Here is a 17,574-nt window from a genome sequence, read left to right on the forward strand (position 1 = left end):
TGACAACATTATTTGGCAAACTACAAGAGCACGAACAAGTACTCTTGAGCCTAGAACAACACGAAAAGAAAGAAAAGAAGGACAAAACAAAGGTGAGTGAAAAGAAATCAATAGCTCTTAAGACTTCCTCCTCGAAGTCTCAAGCAAAAGAGCAAAGTGATTATTCCTCGAGCGACGAAGAAGAAGAGGACAAGAGCGAAGATATGGGGTTGTTCGTTAAACGTTACAATCGTTACGTAAAAAAGAACGACATCCAACATTCCAAGAAGAACTTGGTAAACTTCCGGAAACAATCGAGGTACTCTAAAAATGATGACTCAAAAGGTAAAAAGACTTGAGGGTCGTGCTACACTTGTGGGAAGCCCGATCATTACAAACCGGACTGTCCGATGAACAAGAAGACAAAGGAAAAGGAATCATCCAAATCACACAAGAAATCATCAAAGCCAAGGAGAGCATACATAGCTTGGGAAAGCGATAGCGACTCCTCCGATGATGAAAGTTCTAGTGATGAAGAAGAAGTTGTAAACCTATACCTCTCTGCTCATCAAAAGAATAAAAAGAAACAGGTACGACATGCTAAATATGAAAAATCCTCGAGTATGTCTCATCATGAATTACAAGCTGCATTTGATACTTTACACTGTGAAGCTAAATAGGTCTTTAAAAGGCTTGCCTCAAATAACCAAATTTTTATCCATTTGGAACAAAAAATTCGAGAATCCAAAAGGAAACTTGAGGCACTCAAAGCTTTTATGGTAGAAAGCACAAAAGCAGGTTGTGAGGACCTTAGAAATACGATAATTAACTATGGGTGTGATACTTGTTATATTTGGCAAGGTGAAGTAAGAAACCTAAAGACCAAACTTGACAAGGCTCTTGAGCCCAAGATTACCTTTGCAATCGATAAATCAAACTTTCGAAAAAGTATGGTTAATCCATATCAAAAATTTAAATATGTTATAAAGGATGAAGATAGCAAAGGCAATCATAATGTCAATTTCTCTTGTCTTTATTGTTGCAAGAAAGGCCACTCCATTGCTAAATGCAGGTTTAGGAGATTCTTAGTTCCTAAAGGCATTTATCAATGGCTGCCCAAATGCAACCATCTCGTTACTAACTATTCAGGACCCAATAATCCATTGGGTACCTTCTCGTGTTAATTGCATTTCCATAGGTACAATGCCTCGAGACCACCGAGAGAAGATGGATTCTCGACAGTGGATGCTCAAGGCACATGTCAGGAGACATATCACTCTTCATTGACTTCGTGGCTAAGAAGAAAGGATATGTAACATATGGTGACAACAACCGTGGAGCAATACTAGGTAAAGGTAGTGTAGGTAACCCTTCTTCCATTACTATTTCTGATGTATTGCTTGTCGAAGGTCTTAAACACAATCTACTTAGCATTAGTCAATTATGTGACAAAGGATACAATGTATCTTTTTCAAAAGATTGTTGCAAAGTTGTACATAATGAGGATAAGAAGAGTATGTTTAATGGCCTGCGAGTGAATAATGTCTATATGTTAGACTTGAACGAAGTATCGCTAACAAGTGACAAATGCCTTGTAACAATGAGTGAAGATTCATGGTTATGGCATAGGTGTTTAGCACATGTTAATTTTGACTTACTAAATAAAGTAGTCTCAAAAGATCTAGTCTTAGGTCTCCCCAAAATAAAATTCACCAAGGATCACCTTTGTGATGCTTGTCAAAAAGGGAAGCCAACGAGGATCTCATTTAAATCAAAAAATATCGTTTTAACAACGAGACCTATCGAACTTCTTCATATGGACTTATTTGGGCCATCTAGGATTAAAAGTCTAGGAGGAAATTATTACGGTTTCGTAATAGTGGACGATTTTTCTAGATTTTGTTGGACTATCTTTTTAGTAAGCAAGAGCGATACGTTCGCCGCCTTTGAAAGGTTTGCTAAGATTTCCCAAAATAAATTAAATACAAACATTGTTTCAATTAGAAGCGACCATGGGGGTGAGTTCGAAAACCATTTATTTGAAGAATATTGCGGTAACCATGGTATCGATCATAACTTCTCTGCTCCACGTACTCCTCAACAAAATGGGGTTGTGGAGCGTAAAAATTGAATTTTGGAAGAATTGGGAAGAACAATGATTAACGAAAGTGGTTTACCGAAATATTTTTGGGCCGACGCCATTAGTACGGCGTGTTATGTTTTGAATAGGGTGCTCATTCGCCCCATTCTAAATAAAACACCGTATGAGCTTTTAAAAGGGCGAAAGCCAAATGTTTCTCACTTACATGTTTTCGGTTGCAAATGTTTTGTATTAAATAATGGAAAGGAAAACTTGGGCAAATTCGATTCCAAGGCCGACGAAGGTATCTTCCTCGGATACTCTCAATCGAGTAAAGCATATAAAATATATAATAAACGAGTACTTGCTGTGGAAGAGTCTGTACATGTCACTTTTGACGAATCCTATCCGAGAAACATCGGAAAGGGTAGTGTTGTTCATGGTGCAGGTACATCTACGGAAGACATACTCAAGGGTGGCGAGCCGGGGATTGATCAACCCGACAAAGTCAAAGTTGAGGAGGATAAATATGTACACCATGAGGAAATCGAGGTAGCTCATCCGCCTTCAAACGATGATCTCCCTCAAGCTTAGAAGTCTCCCAAAGACCATCCAATTGACAACATTCTCGGAGTTTTATCAAAGGGTGTTACAACTCGATCGAAGCTAAGTAATTTCTGTTATCACTTCGCTTTCGTTTCACAAATGGAACCTAAAAACCCTAAAGAAGCCCTACTCGATGAACACTGGTTTTTGTCAATGCAGGAGGAACTAAATCAATTCACTAGAAATGAGGTTTGGGACCTTGTCTCTTCTTCGCGAGGTGATCGAGTAATCGGCACCCGATGGGTGTTTAGGAACAAGTTGGACGAAAACGGGGTAATAACCCGTAACAAGGCGCGTTTAGTCGCGAAAGTGTATAACCAAGAGGAAGGCATCGACTATGAGGAAACTTATGCGCCGGTTGCTCGACTCGAGGATATACGCCTTCTCCTTGCCTTCGCTTGTGCGAAAGACTTTAAACTATTCCAAATGGATGTTAAGAGTGTGTTCCTTAACGGTTACATAAATGAAGAGGTCTACGTCGCACAACCTCCGGGTTTTGAATCTCATGAGTATCCCGATCATGTTTACAAACTAAAAAGGGCTTTATATGGTCTCAAACAAGCTTCTAGAGCTTGGTATGAACGACTAAGTAAATTTTTACTTGATCAAGGTTACTCAAGAGGAAAGGTTGACACAACTCTCTTTATTAAACGTCAAGGAAAACACTTGATATTGTTACAAATTTATGTTGACGATATTATATTTGGGTCTACTAACATGAATCTCGTGAGAGAGTTTTTGGATCTTATGCAGGGTGAATTCGAGATGAGTATGATGGGGGAGCTCACATACTTTCTCGGTTTGCAAATTAAACAACTCAATGAAGGAACATTCGCGAGTCAAACAAAGTATTGTTTGGACCTTATCAAGAGATTTGACATGGCAAAAGCCAAGGCCATTGACACCCCCATGCCAACATGTGCAAACTTGAATAAAGATGAAAACGGTAAGGACGTAGAGGTAAAAAGGTATAGAGGTATGATTGGATCACTTCTCTATCTTACGGCTTCTCGTCCCGACATTATGTTTAGTGTGTGTATGTGCGCAAGATACCAATCATGTCCCAAGGAATCCCATCTAAAAGCTATCAAACGAATACTTCGATACCTATCCGGTACTCCGAAGTATGGACTATGGTATTCCAAAGGTAATGATTGCTCATTGGTAGGTTTCTCCGATTCCGATTTTTCCGGTTGCAAATCGGATAGGAAAAGCACTAGTGGTACTTGTCAGTTATTTTCAAATTCCTTGGTCAGTTGGCATAGCAAGAAATAAGTTTCAATTGCTTTGTCAACCGCCGAAGTGGAATACGTTGCCGGTGGTAGTTGTTGTGCTCAAATCCTATGGGTTAAGCAACAATTATTGGATTTTATTCTCAAACTCGAACGTATTCCCATTTTCTGTGACAATACAAGTGCCATTAATCTTACCAAAAATCCTGTGTTGCATTCTCGCACCAAACATATCGAAATTCGACACCATTTTCTTCGGGATCATGTAGAGAAAGGTGATGTTGTATTTGAACATGTTAACACTAAAAATCAACTAGCGGACATTTTCACAAAGCCGCTAGCTACTGAGCCTTTCTTTCATATTCGCCGAAAACTTGGTATTCTCGACATTTCGGAACGGGCATTATAAATTGCTTGCTTTATCTTATTTCATTTATTACTATAATCTTGTACTTCTAACAAGTTAATGTTGTTGCAAGCACAAGTATATTGTTCATCAAGTTATTCCGGCATCGAGGTGATATTGTTCCTTTACCCTTCTCTCTCTCTCCCAACCTTCATGGTTAAATAGTTGTATTACTTGATAATATTGTGTATATATATGACTTGTTTCTTATACCATATCTGTTTGGATGTTTAATATTGTGTGGCATTCTATTTATGCATCAAACATGTGAGCATATGTGCATAACAGTGAAAATCTGCAAAATTTGCCTGTATGAGTCGACCATAACAGGGCAATGGTCGACGCACACCTTAAAAATTTTCTTTTTTCAAAAAATTCAAACAGTATGCGTCGACGCATGCAGAGGGTATGGTCGACGCATCGCACGAAAAATCAGTTTTTCTGCATAAAATGTTCAAACTTCCCATGCATTTGCATTTCAAATTCTCATTAAGTGTGCATTTAACCCACTACATTGTGAGTTGCATCTACCTAGTGCCTATTATATCTTGGCCTCTCCTCTTCCCAAAACCCTAAATCTTCATCTATAAAAAGGGCAAACCTCCTTCTTGCAAATCATTCTCAAAATCTTACACCAAGCTTCACTCTCTACCTTTACAAAAAGCTTCAGAATCATTACCAATGGCTTCCTCATCCTGCAAACCTACCGGTAAGAGATCAAGGGGATCATCCTTTGCCTCCCTACCCATTACCGTTGTCTCATTAGTTCCACCGGCTCTTGTCGACACCTTCAACAACGACATTGGTCAAAGAGGAGTTGTGAGGCAACATGCCTTCTACAAACTCACAGCAGAACGCATGCATCTCGTAGACATCATGTCTCTGGTACAGTATCACGGTATTGTTAAATTCCTGGAATGCAATGCCAAATATAGCGAAGACCTAGTCCGTGTGTTCTACACTTGCCTTCATGACAAATTTCGTGGTCAAAAGTTTCAGTCCAGGATCGGCACAAGAAAGGTATCGTTCAAGTCTGATGTTTGGAATAAATATTTTGATCTGACATTGGCTGCTGATGAAAATCCTCTTGCTGAGGTAACTGATTCTCACACAATAGAAGGATATGAATTTAAGAGCGCTTTGAACGCTATGCTGAAACGACCCTACCAAGACCACATTGTGAACAATGATGCGTTCCCACGAACTGTCAATGCCGGTAAGCTGAAAATAGGTGAGCGCATTCTTTAGTGGATTGTGGCGCGCATCCTGCGACCTAAGAAGGACGGCCTTTCCCGAGTTGAACAGGCTGAGGTTCATGTCATATATATATCCTGAAAAATCAGCGCAAAATAAACTGGCCCTACTACATTGCTAGTAGGATGTTCAGTTTACGAGACTCCAGACGAGGCACTGCTCTTGCCTATGGATCTCTTATTCAAGAGGTTCTTACTGCAGCCGACGTTGATTATCCGTCCTTTCCTTATACCTCCATTTCCTCAGATAAAGAATTTAGCCCAAAAACTCTCTCTATGATGGGATACTTTTGGTCTGATGAGCGGAAAGCATACAGATTTGTTCGCCCCCATATTCCTATGACTATTGAAGAATATGATGAAAGTGATGAAAGTGAAGAAGAAGACCAAGAGGTAAACGAAGAAGAAGGAGCAGGACAAGCATTTGAGCAGCATGATAGTCCTCCACAAGCAGACACACACGACTACACAAACACCGCTTGGGTTCAGAATACCTGTTCGACTGAAGAAGATGCCCCCAACCATGGTGGCTGGGGTGAATGGCAACATATGGGCTGGTCAACACAACGCCAATTCTATCAGCCGTATCAATATGGTGCTGAAGAATCTCCATCGTCTCCTCCGCAGCAAGAAAATTCTTCTGAACTTTTAGATATGATGCGAGATATGCAACTAGCTCAACAATCATTCATACAAACTCAGGATGAGCGCTATGTTAATATAAGCAGCCAGCTTCAAGCACAAAATGAGAGGCTCGATAGCCTCTCAACCAACATGAATGAACGGTATGCAGCATTCACCGAAACATTTGCACGACAGGAGCGGTCCGTCGATGTGGGCCTCAAGTATCTAAGTAGTGTTGCTGACCAAATAACAGATGTTTGTTTCGGTCGAGGACGAGGCTATTAGGGCATAAAACTGCATGTGCATCTATACTTTTGTTGTTTGACTGAACTTATTATCTGTTATGCTTGTTTGTTAATCTAGTTTAATGTTATCTCCTTTTCAATTTGTTCAGTAATAATTTTGGTGTGGTATTGTTATATGATTTGCTATCTCCTGTTGAATATCATGTTATGTTGAATTATAGTTCTATTTCTCTTTTTGATGTTGTCAAAGGGGGAGAAGAGCATGTACCAAAGCCAAGAAAGAGCATGTACCAAACCCAAGCCAAGATAATCACAACAATTAACAGTTTGCTGTTTTGCAGCCAGTCCTAGATTACAAAAGAAAGGGGGAGTGCGTGTAAATATTGCATGTTGTTTTTCTTTGGTTTCACACAGGTTGTCATCATCAAAAAGGGGGAGTATGTAAGGGCAAACTGTCATACAACATACGATCATAGGTTTCGATGATGACAAATTACCACCATGGATGAATCGGCATTGTCGAATCCACCTCTACAAAACAAATGCAACATATCACCTATCATATCCTTTTCTATGTTCATCTAAACTGTTATATTTCATACAACATATGTGGATAAAATATGGTCATAACAAAATGCATGAAAACCAAAAAAATCTGAATTTTTGCAGATTTGCAGGGTTTGAGTCGACCGCAGGGTCGGCGTATAACATAGTGCAGTTTGTCACGGGTCAGCACATGGAGGCTTGAGTCGACCACAGGGTCGGCGCATGAAGTTTTCAATTTCCCACGGGTCAGCGCACGCCGACTTATGGTCGACGCATACTGATGTGTTTTTCAGTTTGTCCAAAACTGCAGGCTATGCGTCGACGCATAGACCTGCTATGGTCGACCGTTCGCGCGCAAATACTGTTTTTAAGCAATTCCCACCTTGTTTGAAAAGCTGTTAAGTGGGTTGGTTGGTTTGTTACTATAAATAGAAGTTCAGCTACTTGTATCAAAGTAACATTTGATAAATTGATTCAAGTGTACAAAGAACAAGAAAAAGTGAAATAGGTGTTCAAGATTCTTCATCTTCATCTTCAACATCTCACAACACATCAATTACACACAACCATTTTTGAAGTGCTTTGTGAGTGGTTAAAGGTGATAACATTCGAAGCCGAGATTGGGGAATCCGGTTCGGGTTGAAGCTTGCGACAGGTTTTTTCTTGAATAAAACCTTTAGGGTTTTGTCCTCCAAGACTGGTTTGATTTTGGGGTTTTTGGACGAATTCTTCATCAATTTTCAGCTGAGCGAAGGTGATTGAGAAGAGGAAGTCTTCATCAATCTAGTAGCGGATTCGGTGATATTGAAGGGAAGATTTCGGGTTCGATTTGTTGTAGTTGAGATCAGCCGGGCCGAGGGTTTGAAGAACTGAGAGTTATTCAACAAAGGGGCTGGAATCGGAGGTCTATCAACAACAATCTAAGGTCTTGATTCACCTTGAATCAAGGAACAATGAGTGGAAGCAACATTCAACGTCTTGAGAATTCTATTGTATATTTGCTTGTCAATCCTTGTATAAACTGTTATACTCAACAGGTGATATCTATTAAAGCAATCTCAATTCTAGTTTTAGAATTGAGGGCAGACGTACCCCGAAGCGAGAACGACGGGGGAACTGCCTCATCAAACCTTTGTCTTCTCTATTTTTCAGCATATTTGTTTTGGCTTAAAAATAAGTGATTTTTGTATAAGCACTTTTATCAAACCTTGATATTAATTGAGTAAGAAGTTAAAACTCTATTTTTGAATCCAAAGTACAATAAGATATTGTACTAGACTAATTGGAATCACTTACTCAACATAAATATCACTTGGAGTGTTTTTGCACACTAAGTATTTGATAATTTGCCTAAACCAAAATTATCTTAGTTATCTAGTGTGGTTTGCTCTTCGAATCATTGGAACTAGGAATCCTAGCAAGTGAAATAAATCATTGATAGTGTGACTAGTGTAGTGATTCTTATTCTACATTATCACTAATCCATAGGCTAGACGCATATCCGGTTTTCCAATAACCATTCGTTTTAGACTATATTTTCCTCGGCCGCTTCCGCACTTAAAACATATTTTCAAAACCAATTTTTAATTGGTAGCGCTGACTCAAATTTTAATTGGGATCTATTCAACCCCCCCCCCCCCCTTCTAGATCCGTGCCATAGTCTAACATGTACCATCATGAAAGTGGTTCAGGAATTTGAGGCGGATTTCTGGGTTGTAACAGGTTCTTGAGAACCAACAATGGATAAAGCTTTGCATATGTCATAAGAATTGGGTCGAAAGAAACCTTCTTCCTCTCAAAAGTATGATGTTGATGATTGTTGGTATTGTTGTTGTTGTAGGTGTTTGCTCGTTGTTGTGGTTGTTGCTGTTGTCGTTGTTGTTGTTGATTTGGTGTTGATTGACTTGCGGAAAATACAGGAATTACGGAAGATACTTGGTGATGATGTTGACGGGGTGGTTGACTTCTTCTGTTTTGAGGCCTCATCTGCCTCCCACTAATGATTGCGTTGGCTTCATTATCCTTCTTCTCACTAAAAATGCCGCCGTATCTCTTGTTAGATGATACCTCCTCCTTCGACAACCGTCCTTCTCGGACACCTTCTTCAAGCCTCATCCCCATATTTACCATTTCGGTAAAGTCACTAGGGGCACCTGCGATCATCTTCTCATAATAAAATGAGCTAAGGGTCTTCAAAAATATCTTGGTCATCTCCTTTTCCTCTAAAGGAGGGGTGATCTGAGCAGCGAGTTCTCTCCATCTATGCGCGTACTCCTTAAACGTTTCCTTTTCCTTCTGAGATAATGATCTCAACTGATCTCGGTCGGGAGCCATATCAACATTATACTTGTACTTCTTAACAAATGCTTCTCCCAAATCGTTGAAAGTGCGGATGCTTGCACTATCCAACCCCATATACCATCTTAGCGCAACGCCGGTCAAACTGTCTTGAAAGTAGTGGATTAACAGCTGATCATTGTCAGTTTGGGTAGACATCTTGCAGGCATACATCACCAAGTGACTGAGCGGACATGTATTCCCTTTGTACTTTTCAAAGTCAGGCACTTTGAACTTCACTGGAATCTTTACATTCGGAACCAGACACAACTTAGCAGCACTCTTCCTAAAAATGTTCTCACCTCTCAAAGTTTTCAACTCCTTGCGCAGCTCAACAAATTAATCTTTCATTTCATCCATTTTCTCATAAACGTCCAGACCCTCAGATGGCTCTGAATGATAAATGGTGTCTTCTACGCGAGGTAAGGTGTGCCTACAGGCGGTGGTACAAACATGACCTGGCTAGATGCCGTCATGGAAGCAAATGTAGGCGCAAAGCCTTCAGGCACGAAGTTCGGTGGCATCCCCCACGGGAATCCGGCAGCATGACAGGTGCGAAATGAGCGGTAGAAGCAGGCATGGTAGAGGTAGCCTTCTCTGAAATAACGGTCCTCTGAGGAGGAGGAGTTGCGGGCGTTGGAAAAGACTGGCTCTGTGCGGCTAGAACTGACTCGATCACGGCAGTCAGGCGGGCGATCTCGTCCTTTAGCTCTCTATTCTCTTGCTTAAGATGTTCCATGATTCTAGAGTGATTGGCGCGAGTCTTGTACCGATGAGTCAGCTTGGTTGAAGCACAAAAGAAACACCAATGAGACATCTGGCGAAAGAGAAACCTGCTTATGCAAATGATGCATGAAATGCAATGCTTGTTTATTCATTGTTTTTTTATTTTTTCAAGGAGCTTACTATATTATTTGAAAAAAAAAAAAATATATATATATATATATATATATATATATATATATATATATATATATATATATATATATATAACAACAATTGCAATAGTTTGATATGACCAAAAATCTCTTTTTATTTATATAATTGGAAGGATTACACTGAGTACAATTTCAGAAACCAAATGAAAAATACAAGAGAAAAGGAGACTAGTCATCCTAAGGATCCCTAACAACAACGTCAGAAGATCTGGATGTAGGCGCGTACTTCCTTCGAATGCGTCGAATCTCTGTCTCAAAAGAAGCCTTCATCTGAGTCTTCTCGAGGACAAGCTGATCAACAATCTTCTTCCAAGCAACGGAAGGTTGAGGCATGCTAGAAGATGAAACCTCCGGCTCTCTCTGTCTCTTTGTCACTCAGTATTCAAGTAGCTCAATAAGTGCAACTTTGTCCTTAGATTCCAATTGCAACACCTCATGCTTTTCGCTCAAAGCACGGAAACGCTCTTCCCACATATCCTTCTCTTGCTTCATCTTGGCGAGTGCGTCATCCAACTCCTCTACATCTTGGTTAGGGAGAGTTAATGGCTCAACCACAACCATTGACATAGGTCTCTCATAAGGATAAGGCATCTTCAACTCCAAATCTCTCTTCTTCACCCAAAGAGTGTAAGCTTCCAAAGCAACACAGTTGCATGGACCAAGCTTGGACCTTCCTTTCCTATGCACATTATGCCAAGCATGCACAATCTTTTGCTTTAAATGTTGGGGATCTTTACCCTCTTGATAGAAAAGACCTTCTAACAAAGTGTTATTAGGTTTGTCTCTCAAGGGGAACCCAAGTTGAAGTCGAGCCAAAGAATGGTTGTTGTTAATTCCTCCTTGTGTACCAATGAGAGGCACATTAGAGAATTCACCACCACAATCAATAATCTCCAAACTACTCAAAGAGGGATCATACCAAACTATATCATCATTAGTGAGATACATAAGTCTCTAAGACCACCGTAGACATTGTTTGTTCTCCATAAAAGCAGGCGTCTGAGGCAAGTGAGAAATAAACCACTTGTACAGAAGAGGGATGTAACAGACTATAGTTCCTCCACCTTTAGAATTCCTTAAATGCAAAGAAAAGTACATATCACATACAGAGTAGGCACAAGATTCCCAATCATGAAAATTCTAATGGTGTTAACATCGACAAAACCGTCAATGTTAGGAAACAAAGCTAATCCATAAATGAGCAACACAAAGATAGCTTCAAAAGCGTCCACACTACCGACTTAAGCAAAAGCATTAGCTTCCTTGATTAGGAAATCAGATGGCAACCCAAACAATCATCCTTTCTTCACCCAATGAGCGTCTATCTCAGATTTCTTCAAGTGAAGAGCTTCAGGAATAAGATGAGATTTGGGAATCTCTTCCAATCCACTAAAGGGTACCTTACCAGAAACAGGTATTCCCAAGAGATGGGCATACTCCTCTAACGTAGGCACAAGATGATAATCAGGAAAAGCGAAGCAACGGTAGAAAGGATCATAGAACTGCACCAATACACTCAGAAGTCCTTCAACCACATCAGCAGACAAGATAAATAGAAGCTTCCCATGACGTTGTTTGAAGTCCAAGGGATCTAATACAAAAGATGCTAGCTTCCTTAACTCTTTCAAGTCGAGACATCTGAAACTGTACTTCTTAGTGTTCCTTCGTCCACAATCCATGGTCTGAAAATATTTGCAAATAATACCTTAGTTCCTTGAAATTTTCGTGTGATGAATGTTATGATGCGCATGAATGCATGAATGCAACAATCACATATAAGGGATCACACACAAGGAAAAAAAACAAAGGCCAAGGGATGAATCAAGTCATTGTCAAGATCAATCATCCATTTTGGTGGATTATGGTTTTCACCTTATCAAGACCCAAGTTCCATTGATATTGACAAGATTTGATTGGATCAACCAAGAATCAAGGGTTTGTGAATCACGAGCATGAAGTCTGGGTAAGAACCATCCCAAAGGAGTGAACTAAGGATAAAACCTGTAGATCATGTTCTAAAAAGTTCCCAGAGTCTTAATTCCATCTATCGGATATTACAGGTTAAAATGACTGACTCATCGACCCATAATATTCTCAAGAGAAACTTGTCTGAGTGTAGTATCGCGTAACAACTGTTATCAAGTCTACACTTGAACAGTCTCCGCACTACGTCCTAAAATAGGCCTAGAGGGGGTAAATGTTCTACTGTCCTTAGCTTCTCAGACCCAAATTAGAGATAGTAATGCCTAACCATAAATACTTGTGTGACATTTCCAAATAGGAAAGAGTCTTCACTGAGTAGATGGATCTCAAGCCAACATGTTAAGGACTACTCCACACAAGTCGAACATGACTATACCATCCTCCTATCTTAATTTCACTCAAGCTCGGGTTAGAACCTATCTCACCACTCAGAGATCGCCAAGCACAACAAGCAGATTATATCACACAAACAAATATACATACATCACATATATACAATTATATACACACAAAAAAGTAGGCTAAACCCACTGGAGACTACTCCCCAACAGAGTCGCCACTTAATTTCTGTAGCGGTAAATTCATGATCATCAAGCTATGGATAAGTAACACATCAAATAACAAGAGTCGCCACCGCACTTTTATTGTTTCTAAGGGAAAAGGGAAAAGTACGAATAAAACCCAAAAATAAGAAGTTTTCAAATCAAAACTAATAAAATGCCAGAGATTACAGGTAAGGGGGTTGGTTACACAGAGGGAAGGTGTTAGCACCCAAAGTGTCCTAGTGACTCCTAGGGAGCCCTTTCTTGTGTGCATGTGTATTTTGTACAAAATGATGTTTACAAACAAATAGAACGGGGGGATGAGAAGAGAATTCATTAATTATATTTTTGTGTTTGACAAGACCTTTGGACTTGTGCCTACGTACCAACATAAAAATGAGGGATCAAAACCTCATAGTTCGTGATACAAATTTCAAAGTGGATGCATTGCTTTTAATCAAAAATTAAGTTTGAAAGGCATAAGGGCCTAGAAAATGGTTTAAATGAGTTAGTTCTTTTTGGCTTTTGAAAATTTTAAGTCAAGTATAGTTATGTTTATTTACAAGTTTGATTTAAGAAAAGAAGTTTGAAAGTGCAATGGCATAAGGCCAAAGTTTCTAATTTAGCAAAGGGTCTAAGTTAAGAAAGATAAGCAATAACAAAGAAGTTTTTAAAAGGAGGGATATATTTTGAAATTAAAGAGATGGGGAGGAGATGAAGAGACTAGTCTTAAGCATAAATTTAAAATTTAAGAGTTGAAAAGATCTGACCAATGGGCTACAATCCAATAGACAAGAATGCCATATAGAAACCCCAAATTCCCTTGGACATTAGAATCCAGCAACAAACAATGCATACAATATTAACTTGAAGAGCAAGGAATCAAATAAAGATAGCCACATCCAAGCTTTAGCCATTCCACGATCTCCTTCAAATTTGCCCATGTAACAGATGAATTCCACAAGTCATAGGTTCAAAATAGCAGCTTCACAATGATCATGTTGCAGATGAACTCAAAGGGATCTTGAATGATGTATCAGATGAAGTTTCAGATTACAAGCACTTGGTTACATGAAAGTTGGCATTGGCCAAGTCCTTTGCATAGGGAGTGTTGCCTAAATTCTAAGTCCAATTGTCTCAGATCAAACCAACAGTCCACACAAGAAGTTTTTTAGGGTTTTTGTTCTTATTATGTACATTAATGGTCAAAGACCACACAAACAAACACAATATACACAAGCAAAATATGTCACAAAGTATGGTCCAAATGGACAATGTGAAAATGACATTAACATAAACAATTAGAATTTAATGAATAATGGCAAATGAATAAAGCTTAAAGATAAAGTGCATTAAAAGTAAAAGACTTGAAATTAAATGTTAGTTGTTAATGAGTTAGAAGTTAGTATTGCTTTTTCTTTTTTTGTTTAAGTCATTCTTTGGAGAACACTCAACCCACTTATCACAAGCATGGATCCTTGAACCAAGACATCTTCCAAAGGAAGGAAAAAAGGTCAAGTTTCCACACAATACCATGAAAGGAGGGAGACTTACAATCTCACTAACTAGAATGTTATGCCTTTTGTGTCAAAAATTTAGCGCTATGTTAAGCAATCGTAATTGGACTTATGTAGAAGTCATAACTATTTGAGGTCCGGCAATAGAATTTTGGTGTTAATGCATGTTAGAGACATAATATAATGGACTATTCTCATGAAACATACACACACAAAAAGAATATGCAAAAGAGGTGGCCTAATCTCATCCATACTTATGTTGATTTTTCAATCAACTAGCCTTAGGACCTTGAGATATCATAGATCAAATGAAATGGATGCATAAAGAAGGGGAATTAGATGAAGATGGAGGGGAATGGATCAAAACTCAAATTGGACAAAGGAGGACTTTTACCAAATTAAGATCATTCATTCATTTTGGAAGATGGAATGTACATTCCATCAATCCCCTAAATCTAATGATCTTAACCTAACAAAGTCAAATCAACCTTGACCAAGGCCCAACAACACCAGTCAAACCTATACAAACAATCAAAATGGCTCAACACAATTATTTGGCATTTATTCAATTTAAAAATACTAAAAATAATGCATTAAATTAAATATGGTTTGTCAAATTCCTAAAAACTCATCAAAACACCAAAGAAATGTCCATGAGATTTATCATAGGTCAAAGGACCTTGGAGAAAAAATTTCAGAATTTTTGGAGACTTAAATGTATTTTTAAACAATTAAAAATATTCACAAAATCAATTAAATCATGAAAAATATTAATAATGGTCCAAAAAATAATTTTAATTCAAAATATGAAAGAGGATTTTATTTAAAAAATTTTGGTGAAACTCTCATATTTTTTGGATCAATATTAAAATTAATATGAATTAATGAAAATAAAAAAAATTATATGAAATTCAAATATTCAGAAAAAATGTGGACCACTTGATCTCCCTCATTAATTGAGGTGGCAGATCAAGTGGTCATCAGCGCGCTTTCCACCATCGACTTAAGTCAATGCGCCACAGGAACTGTAATCAAAACCAACTCGTGAGATTAAAACATTTTAAACAAGATCAATGGCTCAGAACCTGTCCAGCACACTACCGGTGCTGGAACTCTGGCCACCTTCTCAGACGAGGCTCACCGGACTGGTTCAGTCATCACCATCACATAAATGAAAAAGGAGGACATGATCTGAAAGAAAAAATGGCGTAGAGCACGAATATGACCTCAATTTTAACTAACTCCGCATATATAGAAAGATATGAGGAGTTAAATTTTGAGGTGTGTCAACTGAGTTGCTTCGATTTGACCTCAAAGCAACTCAATCTTCTTGCCTACATTGGTAGGACTTCAGACAACCAAAGATCCAAGAGAATTGATGAGAATTGAGTGAGAATCGAAGAGAAGAAGATTTCTGAAAAATACCTTCAATGATGTGCAGAACTGGATCTTGCTTGCTTAAAACTTGACTTGATTACACTCGAGGAGCTTGTAGAAGTGGTTTGGCAATGGAACAAAGCTTTGGATCCTGGAGTTTTTAAATCTCCAAACAGTGAGATTCAAACTCAATTTTCAAGTTGAAAATTCTCGGGTTTTCCTTTGAATTGTGAGGGTTTGAAAAGAGGGGGCAAAGCTGGCGCGCAAGGTCTGTTTTGAATGAGCTCAGAGGCCATGTATTTATAGCATTTGGGATTGATAATTGCACACTTGAAATTTTGCTAAATTTGGCAATGTCATGCACAAGCTTGCATGGGCGTGTACATGCCCGTGAAGCAATCCACTTTGATCCAATTCCAACTGTACTGAATTTCAAATGATGCTTGAATGGCAAGGCAATGCAATGTGAAGTTTTGGACATTTAATTTTTCCACTTGATGCAGGCCTGTTAAGACCATGCGCAGCCCTAGAAAACCTCATCCAAAATGCATGAAATAGGACTTTTTGGAAAGATTAGATCAAGGGGAACAACTTTGATGTTGGAAACTTTTTCATTTGGAACTTGGATCATGATGAATTTTGAGGTGGAAGTTTGGAAATTTCAACATGTTGAAAATTTTTCTAAGTGTTAAGTCATATATCTCGATATTCCACCTTACTTAACTTTTTATGTGAGCGCCAAATGAGAAACGTGTCTTTATAAAAGTTGTATCTATTTCAAAGACCTTCAAAATAGTTACCAATTTCATGTCATTTGGGTCTAGAATGATAGATTTATGCATTTTTGAAGTTGAGGAAAATCACTTGCTCAATTGTATAGGGCAAAAATGACCTATAACGTATCCTTATATCACATGCTCATAAAAGTTGAATTAGCTCTCACTTAAAAATGGAGCAAGTTATGGCCTTGGGAAGTTGACTTTCAAATTAGGGTTTAGACAAAATGACCTATAATGTTTCAACATAGAAAATGATTTTCCAAGCAAAACTAGCTCTAGGTCTCAACATAAGAGTTGTCTGGAATGTCATTAGAGTAACTGTGCTCTTAGAATCATTTTCATATGGTGAAAATTATAGGAGATAGGGTCTAGGGAGACCCAGTTTTGATCAGATGAATTCATCTGGCCAATCACCACCAACCAACTTGCTAACCTCCAATTCTCTTGACTTTTTAGGCTCATGGTAGATCATATATGCATAAGATGATGAAATTTTAAGTGTCCCTTGAGAAATTTGATCAATTGGTGAGGAAGCTTATTGAAGAAGTTACTCAAGATACCCAGACAAACTAGGGTTTCCAAGGCAAACTACCTCCAAACTCTTGAAGAATACTTGATCAAAGTAACATATGAATATCATGGGGACTCATATATGATGCTTAGAGCCATTGTGGATCATCATTGGTTGTGCTTTTATCCATGAGGGTCTTAAACCCTAGATAGGAGCTTGCTAGATCAATGGGGATCATGCCCTACCTACAAAAGAGTTAGGCAAATGCAAAGACATATTTTTGGTATTTTGGTTATTAAAAATGATAATATACAAGTATGATACAATCACATGGTGTTTGGTGATCTATCCCAAAACAAACCCAATGAAAGAGGGGAAAGGAGGATGCCAAGGTATGATCTTAATGCTAATGCATATGATGAAGTTGCATGAGGGATCTTAGGGTCAAAATTGGAGTCTTACAACACCTAAGATGAATGGTGATGTTGAAGCTGCAAACAAGAACATCAAGAAGATCATCCAGAAGATGGTTGTAACCTACAAAGATTGGCATGAGATGCTCCCATTTGCTTTACACGGGTACCGTACATCCATCCGCATTTCAATTGGGGCAACCCCT

Source organism: Lathyrus oleraceus, chromosome 7, assembly GCF_024323335.1.
Source record: "Lathyrus oleraceus cultivar Zhongwan6 chromosome 7, CAAS_Psat_ZW6_1.0, whole genome shotgun sequence".
Taxonomy (NCBI): domain Eukaryota; kingdom Viridiplantae; phylum Streptophyta; class Magnoliopsida; order Fabales; family Fabaceae; genus Lathyrus; species Lathyrus oleraceus.